This window comes from Aptenodytes forsteri, unplaced genomic scaffold (assembly GCF_000699145.1).
Source record: "Aptenodytes forsteri isolate BGI_AS27 unplaced genomic scaffold, ASM69914v1 Scaffold97, whole genome shotgun sequence".
NCBI lineage: Eukaryota > Metazoa > Chordata > Aves > Sphenisciformes > Spheniscidae > Aptenodytes > Aptenodytes forsteri.
Window position 1 is genome coordinate 701992 of NW_008795036.1, and position 10174 is coordinate 712165.

General features: G+C 40.8%; 1 long non-coding RNA gene across 1 annotated transcript; it reads right to left on the reverse strand.

Annotated features, from left to right (window-relative positions):
- Positions 1–4161: 4161 nt before the first annotated feature.
- LOC109279390 lies at positions 4162–10141 on the reverse strand. Its single transcript, XR_002086144.1, has 3 exons — positions 10093–10141; positions 8930–9116; positions 4162–5249 (listed from the first exon to the last, which is right to left on the reverse strand). It is a non-coding gene; the product is annotated as an uncharacterized LOC109279390 (long non-coding RNA).
- Positions 10142–10174: the final 33 nt, after the last annotated feature.

The window sequence follows — 10174 nt, forward strand, 5'->3', positions numbered from 1 at the left end:
TTTTTAACAAGGGTTTATTTGACCTACTCTCCTCTCAGATAGTCAAATCAATTAATCACTACTTCTTTACTGGTGAATTCAAACCTCAGCTGATGAAATGTTGTGAGATCTTGCATTATGAGAACATGGACTAAGTATTTAAGTATCTATCCAAGAATTACAAAAAGCTGTTTAACACTGCACAACTGTTATGTTTTTTCAATATTTTACTTTTCAAATGTCATCTAATGAATTTTTCAACCGTACCTCGGTAGAACCCACGGTAATAAATAACTTCTTCTGAAGCAAAGTGTTCGTCGACCCATCTGACCTCAATGATGCATTCGACTTTTGCTAGCAATTAAATTATAAATAAGAGGTTAATAAAATAAAAGCTATTATCATACAAATACCTCATCCTGTTTGAATAGGTGAATTATAACTAAGCTCATTCTGAATCAGTTAGTAATTCCCAGATCGAAATCGTGAGGTTGGCTTTATCTGGAGAATAAGCTTTGCATGAATCTCTCAATCCCCAGTAAACAGTTTCATAGCCCTGTTCTTTCAGAGAACACTTGAACAAGAAAGGACAAAAAATCTCAGAAAATATAATGAAATTAAATCTGAAGTGTTTCCTAGAGCAACTTCCTCCATGGAAACAAACTAGATGTCTCGCAGAGTCATGTGCCTGGTCTGCAAAGTCATAATGTAATTGTGAGTGGGACTCACAAGGAACATTGTCAGCTAGATCCTGCCAACAATGCAAAGAAATTTAGTTTTCTGCCCATGTCTTTAACCATACAACATTCTGAAAAACTTTCTGAGAAGCCTTGCTGCCACTGGTCCCTCTCCACTGAGATGTATCTACAGCCTCTTCTATTTGAAGCAACAAAAAAGTTTAAGCCTAATAAAGACCTGCTTCCCTCTAATTTTCTGTCACGCACTTTGGAAAATAATCTGTTGAAATTTGGAAGAATCTAACAGAAAATAATGTGGAAGAAGCCTGCAGGTATATTACTCTTTCAAGTTTGAGGAGAGGTCTCTTCCTAAAAAGTCAAATGTTCAGCTCCTTCTAGACTAAATGTGTGATGTATGATACGCTGTGGTGGCTCCCCACTTCCACCCCAAATCAGCGTCTTCTAACCCCTATGCACAGTCTCAAGTGAACATCATGCACCCAAGCTGGTGAAAAAGAGAGATGAGCAGCACTGAAGAAAGGATCTTTGACAAATCTTGGTAAGAACATGCCTACTAGGTCAGGCCAATGGTATTTTGTCTCCAAGAATGGCCAAAAATGGGTAAGAACAGGGCAAGCATGTATGACACTGCCCCTGAGTAATCTCTAATTCTCTAATATGTTTGAAATCAAACTGTTGACAGAACAGTCAATTTAATGAGATCTCTTGACTCATCAGAATGGGGTGGAAGATGCTAGAGATGGCATTCATACTTCCCATCAGAAACATTTATTTTTATGCTATGCTGCTTTTGTAACAAGATTTTCATAGATTCTTATTTAATGGATAAAAAGACCAAAATAAAACAAAAGTAAATGCAGAAATGAAACGTTTCACTCTACCCAAGCTGGGCATTTATTTCTGGCTTGCAAGTTAAAGAAAACACTTTCAAGATTTTTAGTTTCATCTTGTTTTAAGTCAGAGAACATGTTCATCCCAGAAATGTGCACGCGCAGTCCCAGTGAAAGGAAAGACTGATTAAACCGTTTTGACAGCTGAGCCGATTCTGTGTGTTGCAGTCTATAGGCAATTCCAGTAATGCTCAAAAGTTCTTTTAGCTTACATAGGTTATAAAGAATCTGTAATTCATTCTTCCACTTAACTGACAATCAAGCATTATTAATCAGTTTTTTCTCCCCAACAGGCCTAAACTACCACCACATCGTGAGTTAGCTCACCCTAACATGGCTCCTCAATGGCATAACCTGAAAGGACTGAGGAAGGTCTTCTGCAGTTCAGGAAGCCCACAACAGTCATGTTAGGCAATTTCAAGATCGCTTGGCACCTTCTGATATCACACACTCAGTGGAAGCTGAACAAATGATTTTGCTTTTTATGAAGAGGCTTCTTCTTCAGAAAATTGCAAGGGAGACAAATATATCTCGGGGACCACAACTACCTTATTTCTAGTTATAGTTTTGCAAGCTTAAGAATATTTTCCGCAGAATGGGACAGACCTGAACATGAAGCCACCTTAATTTAGAAAGAAATTCCATCATTTTTCACCCTTTTGAATCAGTGCTCTGTCCATAGTGGAGTTGGTGCAGTTCAAACCAAAAGGAGAAGACAAAATGGTTCTTACACAGACCATTCCCCCATTCCTATAATACTTATGTTAGTTAATCTAGTATTTTTAAACTCTGAATACTGTGAACACTTTGCCTCAATTATCTTTATCATTTTTAAAGTCTGGATTTTTACTTCACTTGGCCATTATTAAGTTTTCTTTTGTGAAAACAAGAATAGTATCAAACCATGCCACAGGGCATTCTCCTGTTTTCATGTAAGCCAAGATGTGTCGTGGTTTAACCTCAGTCTGCAACTGAGCACCACCCAGCCGCTCGCTCACTCCCCCCACCCCCAGTAGGATGGGGGAGAGAATTGGAAGAGTAGAAGTGAGAAAAACTCGTGGGTTGAGATAAAAACAGTTTAATAATTGAAATAAAATAATAATAATAATGTAATAATAACACTACTACACAAAGCAAGTGATGCCCAGTGCAATTGCTCACCACCCGCTGACCGATGCCCCACCAGTCCCCGAGCAGCGGCCCCCCCTGGCCAGCCCCCCCGTCGGTAGAGCATGGGAAACTAAAAAGTCCTTGACTAGTGTAAGCACTACCTAGCAACAACTAAAACATCAGTGCGTTACCAACTTTGTTCTCATCCTAAATCCAAAACACAGCACTGTACCAGCTACTAGGAAGGAAATTAACTCTATCCCTGCTGAAACCAGGACAGCCAAGATGGCAGTATCTAAACAATGAGATCCAAGTTCTTTCCACATTGGCACGCATAGCAAGATTTTCTGAATTTTGCAACAGTCATGTGATTTTTTTTTTTAAAAAATGCAACTTTGCTTTTGCAGAAGCAATAACAGAAACATACCTGCAATACATCTTGGTAAAAGAAGAGCAACTTTTTAAGTCCACTAGGGGCAAAGAATTGTTCTATAAGTTGAAACTAAAAACAAAATTACAATTGTAGTTAATTGTGAAGTAGTTTCAAAAGACTGGAAATTTTGGAAATATAATTAATAATAATAATTTAATTACTATTTACCTTGTCATCAGAAATAATGGCCTCCTCCACTTGCTGCTCACTTAAGCCTATCCCATCTGCTAATCTTGATATCAAATACTTCTGTCTTTCATCTATCTGAGCTCTTCTCTCCTCTTTGGTGACTTTGGCTTGCTTGGCTAGTTCTTTCCTAGTTTCACTGGAAAGTACTATACTTTTCTTACCAGTTGTCTAGAAAATAAAAGTTTGTTATAAAGAGATTCTTTTTCCTCACTTAAGGATTGTATTTTATATTGTTGATCTTTAAGCTGGTTTCATAAACTATTTCAAGCAGGAACATAAAAAAATTACATCTAAGGAATGCAGAGAGAAAAGATCAGTAATAATTAACTTGTTAGGCCAGAATTATTTCTCAGTATAAAGCTGCTACAATGGACACTTCAGATTGGAAACTTCAGATCAGGACCTCAGAATCAGATGTGGATCCAGGCTAAGGTTACAATACAAATTTAGCACTATTAAGGCTCTAATTCGAATCTCAGCTTTATGAATCCAGCTTCCAAACTTCTATTCCAGATTTGGGACCAGATCTATCTCTACACTGCCAGCATTTTAATATATAATATCAAGTTATTACCTCAAGGGAAATAAATAAAACAAATCCACTATAAAATGAGTCACCACTGGAACAAATATACAATTGATGTTTAATACGCGGGTCATATAAAGGTATTACCAGAATGATAAAGAAGGAATTTTATGTAGACAAAGGATTTTTTTAAATCTTCATAACAGTGTGAACATAGATATGGTGAATAACATTTTTAAGTCAACAACCTCAAAGGAAATAAATAAAACAAATCCACTATAAAATGAGTCACCACTGGAACAAATATACAATTGATGTTTAATACGCGGGTCATATAAAGGTATTACCAGAATGATAAAGAAGGAATTTTATGTAGACAAAGGATTTTTTTAAATCTTCATAACAGTGTGAACATAGATATGGTGAATAACATTTTTAAGTCAACAGATAATCTTCAGAAGCTACACGGAAAACTAAAGATTTGGGTAAAAAAGTCACCACACTGAGCATTTCCTTCTACACACAGCTCCCACTGACATGAGTATCTGAAGTCTGGGGATGTCTGGAGTGCCTCTGTACCTCACAATTTTTATTGCAGAGAAACAAAGATAAATTACATCATCTTCCCAGTACTCTAAACTAGGAACTGTAATTGATAAATCCTGATTTACTTTTGGATTAAAAAAACAAAAAGCTGGCCAACGTCCACCTTTGCCTCCTACCATTTGGTCTTACCCCAGACTCTAAATGGATGTTTTACATCACTCCTGTCTCTACCTGCATCTCTTTGAGACCAGGTGACACCAAGAATGCCTGAATACCTGTAGTTGTTGGTCAGTACCATTCTGATGTCTCTAAAAGCTACACGTCTTTTTTGATTCACCGTTCATTCTTCTCCCATGTAGGTCCCAACTCATCTATGTCAGTCTTTTATCATCTCTGGCTTCCATGCCAACAGCTGGATCTTTTGTTTTGCATATGCCTTCCCTGATGCAGCACGACCTTATTCAAGTATTCTTTACCAATACTAATTTTCATGTTGGCAAGGGATTAACCAGCGGATGATCAAAAAAAACCCCAGAAACCAAAATTCCAGCAACACACATTGTGAGCACAGAAAGTAAATGGCCTAACACTGCACACACTTTTGAGTGGTTCACTGTTCTTTTTCCTTGTAATTAACAGAGACTGAAGGAACTCAGCACCCTCCAGTATTAGGCCAAACTTTTGTCAATGAAGACTTCAAGAATTATCTGTACAGAAGAAAATTTAACAGACAAAAGGTAGCTGAGTCACCACCTGTTTTAGCATGAAAACACTTGCCGGAAGAACAGCAGTCAAAGGTGATCCTGTGACAGCAGCTCCTAGCTCAGTGCTCCCTGTCTTCAGGTCCCCTCCACGTCTACGATGCTTACTTTCTGTGCCTAGTTAAAAGAAGTGACAAGTTCTAATTATTCAGGTATATGCACAACAAATGCACTTACAAGACCTGCAATGTTGTGTCTTAATATCTGCTGGCTAACCTCTTCTCAGGCTGGGGAAAATGAGACATGAAAGGAACATTAGAAAACCTGTGCCTCAGCAGAAACCCTTAGAAGCTGTTAGGGGGAAAAGATGTCTTATAATGGCTTTTTTCTCAAGTTCAATTGCAAACAATTCCTACTGATAGCAGTAGAGGTAAGAAAAAGCAATTTAAGGTACTAGCTTGAAGAAATCAATTCTGGAAAAAATAGAGACTCTGAAATATTGTCACTTTTCACACTTGCTATTGTCACCCAGTTATTCCTCTTCTGTTACTTTATCTAAATTCTGATTGTCAGTCTCATGCATTTCTGACAAACTTGCTACTTGCAGGGACTTGCAAGACAATTTGAGCACATGGAATATCTGAAGAATAACAACTGGTAATATTTGCAATAAAAACAGGACATATATCATTAGAGTGTGTAACTATCTTATGTTGATTGTTTAAGCTTCCTTAAGAGCTTTTGAAGCCCTTTAAGTTATTTAATAAAAAATTTACTGCATGCCTTTGTTTTTACTAAAAATTAGGATTTGAATATTTTTAAGTCATTTAAGTAACAAATAAGAGTATTTATGTTTTCCTGATACTAAGTACAATAACTTATCTCCAGCCAGCCAGCATTTGTCTTTTAAAAATTTTAATTACAAAGCATTCTGAAATATTGGTTTATCTCTCCTTAACAGAAATACTGTTTTAGTTAGCTTCAAAAAGATAATTACTTGAAAGCACTGAACAACGCTATTTGTAAGTGCTACAGCTTGCTTTTAGTCCAAGAAAAAGCAACCTTTTTTTTTCTCAGAAGATGATATTTAGGTCCCATCCTTGGCAGCAAATAGGATCCTCAGTGGAGCATGCAGTAGTGCTAATGAGCAGCTCACTAAACTTTCAGGAACTACTGTTTAATCTATTCTAAATAAATGATGAGATTGTGACTAAAATTAATATTCTAATAGCACTGATTTCCTTATAAATTTTCTTACAGATTGTGTGTCTCTTTTCCCCTGACTATAATGTATTATTCACAGAATTATAGAATGGTTGAGATTGGAAGGGACCTCTGGAGGTCATCTGGTCCAACCTCCCCCCTGCTCAAGCAGGGCCACTTCGAGCTGGTTGCCCAGGACCATGTCCAGACGGCTTTTGAATATCTCCAAGGAAGGAGAGTCCACAACCTCTCTGGGCATCCTGTGCCAGTGCTCGGTCACCCTCAGTGAAAAAGTGTTTCCTGATTTCAGAGGGAACCTCCTGTGTTTCAGTTTGTGCCCATTGCCTCTTGTCCTGTCACTGGGCACCACTGAAAAGAGCCTGGGTCCCTCTTCTTTGCCCCCTCCCTTCAAGTATTTATACATGCTGATGAGATCCCCCCCAGTCCTCCTCTTCTCCATCCTGAACAGTCCCAGCTCGCTCAGCCTTTCCTCATAGGAGAGATGCTCCAGTGCATTCATCATCTTCGTGGTCCTTCACTGGACTCCCTCCAGTATGGCCATGCCTCTCTTGTACTGGGGAGCCTAGAACTGGACACAGTACTCCAAGCGAGGCCTTACCAGTGCTGAGTGGAGAGGATGGATCACCTCCCTTGACCTGCTGGCAACACTCTTCCTCATCCAGCCCACGGTATCATTAGCCTTCTTTGACACAAGGGCCCATTGCCAGCTAATGTTCAAGTTGGTGCCCACTAGGACCCCCAGGTCCTTTCCTGCCAATCTCCTTTCCAGCTGGTCAGCCCCCAAAATGTACTGGTGCCTGGGGTTGTTCCTCCCCAGGTGCAGGAATTTGCACTTCCTCTTGTTGAACTGCCTGAGGTTCCTGTCAGCCCAACTCCCGAGCCTGCTGAGGTCCCTCTGGATGGCAGCATGACCCCCTAGTGTATCAGCCACCTCTGCCAGTTATGTGTCATCAGCAACCTTGCTAAGGGTACATTCTGCCCCATCATCCAGATCATTAATGAAGACATTGAACAGGACTGGACCCCGTATTGACCCCTAGGGTACACCGCTACCTACTGGCCTGCAACTGAACTTTGTGCCACTGATCACCACCCTCTGGGCTTGTCTGTTCAGTTTTCAATCCATCTCACTGTCTGCTCATCCAGCCCACGCATCATTAGCTTCTAGCTTCTCTATGAGAATCTTACAGGAGTAAAGTGGAAATTCAAATTGTAACTGTTCAGCAGTGGTAATTTGTGACCCAGGAGCAATCTGGCATAGAGAACAAGAAGGCCCAACTACAGAAGGGGTTAAGCTGGCTGGAAGCGGGAATGCCAGAGACAGAACAACTCCCTGTAAGGGAGTGTAGTTTCCCTTGGTGATAAGAAACAGACACAGCATTGTCTTGTAGCCATCCTGGAATGTGAGGCTCAGGGTCTACCTTTGGGCAGCAAAGCTGGTGCTGGGGGATGGACCCAAGGCTGGGCTGAGGCGCTCCACGCTGATGCTCACAGGACTGGTGCTGGTGCAAGTGCATATAAGGAATCAGCTTGTGAAGCATCTTTGCAGACTTCTTATAGAACTGGTTATGGCAGTAGGACTGTCCAATGTACTGTTCATTTTTTGTTTTTATGTATTTCAGCACAAATATGTGTTTAATTCACCTCAAGGGGCACAATAAAAAATTCCCCAACAGGAGAACGTCAAAAGGCTTACTGAAGAAAAGGTAGACCATATCCACGGCACTCCCCTCACCTACCAAGCCAATCATTTCATTGCAAAAGGCAATGAGGTTGGTCAAGCATTTCTTCCTTTGGTGAATCCATGCTGGCTACTCCCAATCACCTTCTTGTCCTTCGTGTGCCTGGAAATGGTACCCAGGATTAGCTGCTCCATCACCTTCCCAGGGACTGAGGTGAGGCTGACTAGCCTGTAGTTCCCTGGGTCCTCCTTCTTATCCTTCCTGGCGACAGGAGTGACGTTAGCTTTCCTCCAGGCCTCAGGAACCTCTCTCAGTTGCCATGAACATTCAAAGATTATTGAATGCAGCCTTGCAATGACATCAGCCAGCTCCCTCCGTGCTCGTAGGTGCATCCCATCAGGGCCCATGGACTTATGCCCACTTTGCTTAAGTATTCCCCGACCTTGTGGAAGGGGATCAGGTTAGAGAGTTAGGAGGGAGCTGGCTGATGTCACTGCAAGGCCACGTTCAATAATCTTTGAACTAATTAATCAATCTATTATCACCGTTAATGTATTCCACAAGAGAGATCCCATACTATAGCATATACCATACTATAGAGTACTACTCATTTTAATTCCAGAGAAATGGTTCTAATCGTGTTACTATGATTCAACACCAGGAAATCTGCTAAGGGATCAGAGTTGCACTGTGCATGACCCTGTAAATACATATATATATGTAAAAAAAAAGCATTTGTTATTTATATGTACATATTTATTTATAAAGCTGAAAATTGCACATTGCAGTCCCTACACTGGCACATTCAGAACAGCACATACCGACCCAGTATATATAAGTACCTGTTATGAACTTTAACACTCTACTTAATAATCGGTTTCTCATTTTGTTCCTGGAACTTTTTTCCATACAAAGCCAACGTGAAGAATTTATCATTATTTTCTCCCTTACCTTTTTTTATAGCAATGAGAGGTGGACAGAGATCAATGTTGGGTTTGGAAGAAAGTTGTGTTGCTCTCAGTCGTTCTGATTCCTGCTGTGCAGAGTGACCAGGAGAGGAACTAGGCTCAACTCTTCCCCGTAACTCAGTCTCACCTCCCACAGTATCCTCCATTTCCACCACCACACAAAAATCAACCTAAATCAACAATACAGAAAATGACCGGACAATGTAACATTGTAACCATCAACCACACCTTCAGTATTTTTTTCCCCTGCTATAGCACCAATATGATAGACTAGCAAGGAAAAGAAAAAAATTCTCTACTTTTGGTTGCTAATTTAAAATTAGAAGATCTAAGCAGTTTACAAAATGGTAAAAGCTCCTCTAAAGTTACCCATTAACCAAACTTTATTTCTAATTGTGTAACTGTCATTTCTCTCTGATCAGACTGCTGCAGGTGGGAACTCACGCATTGAGGGACAGGTTAAGCTCCTTCTTACACGACAGCTGCAGGTCCCACTGCAAAGCGCTGGGCACAGAGTGGCGACTGAGGCACTTCCTTAATCTCAAGCGGGTTTTTAAGCCTGCAGTCTAGCCTGAGCACTCGGAGCTGCTGGCAGCTGCTATGGCAACCCCTACACAAACCCAGCTAACAACCCAGTCCCCAGGAGGCACCTCGTCTGTCCCCATTTCCTGCTGGATCCACCAACCCAGTGCTAATTTCATAACTACTTGTCTTTTTAAATGCACCATAGTTTTCCCTTACATATAAATTAAATCCTAAGCAAGCAGCTTCCCTGAGCCTCAGCATTTCTGATGTGCAGATCCAGGGGAGGCCATAGCGAGCTGCACGCCAGCAGCCACACGGCTCTCCTCAACACAGCCTTTCTCAACAGGGTGGCAACCTGGGTTCTGGGCAACATGTGAAGAGACACAGCTGAGACAAGTGGCTGAATGAGGACTTTCCCTTCTCCTCTGCCGGGCAAAGCCACTTCCACATAGACCTGAACGATACTGCATGATTCACAGCTTATCCACCTGTGGCACCCTCACTTAGCATGCCTCCTTTTTCCAGACGATACCCAACGACCAAGCTTTCACTGCAGTATGTTACCGTTCAAACCCAAAGCTTTAGTAACTCGGACTTCCGCATTTTACTTTTTTAACCGACCTCAGTGACCTTGAATCACGCCCCACTAGTACTGACAGTCCCCTCGACACTGAGAGACTGTTAAAAAAAAAAAAAAAAAAAA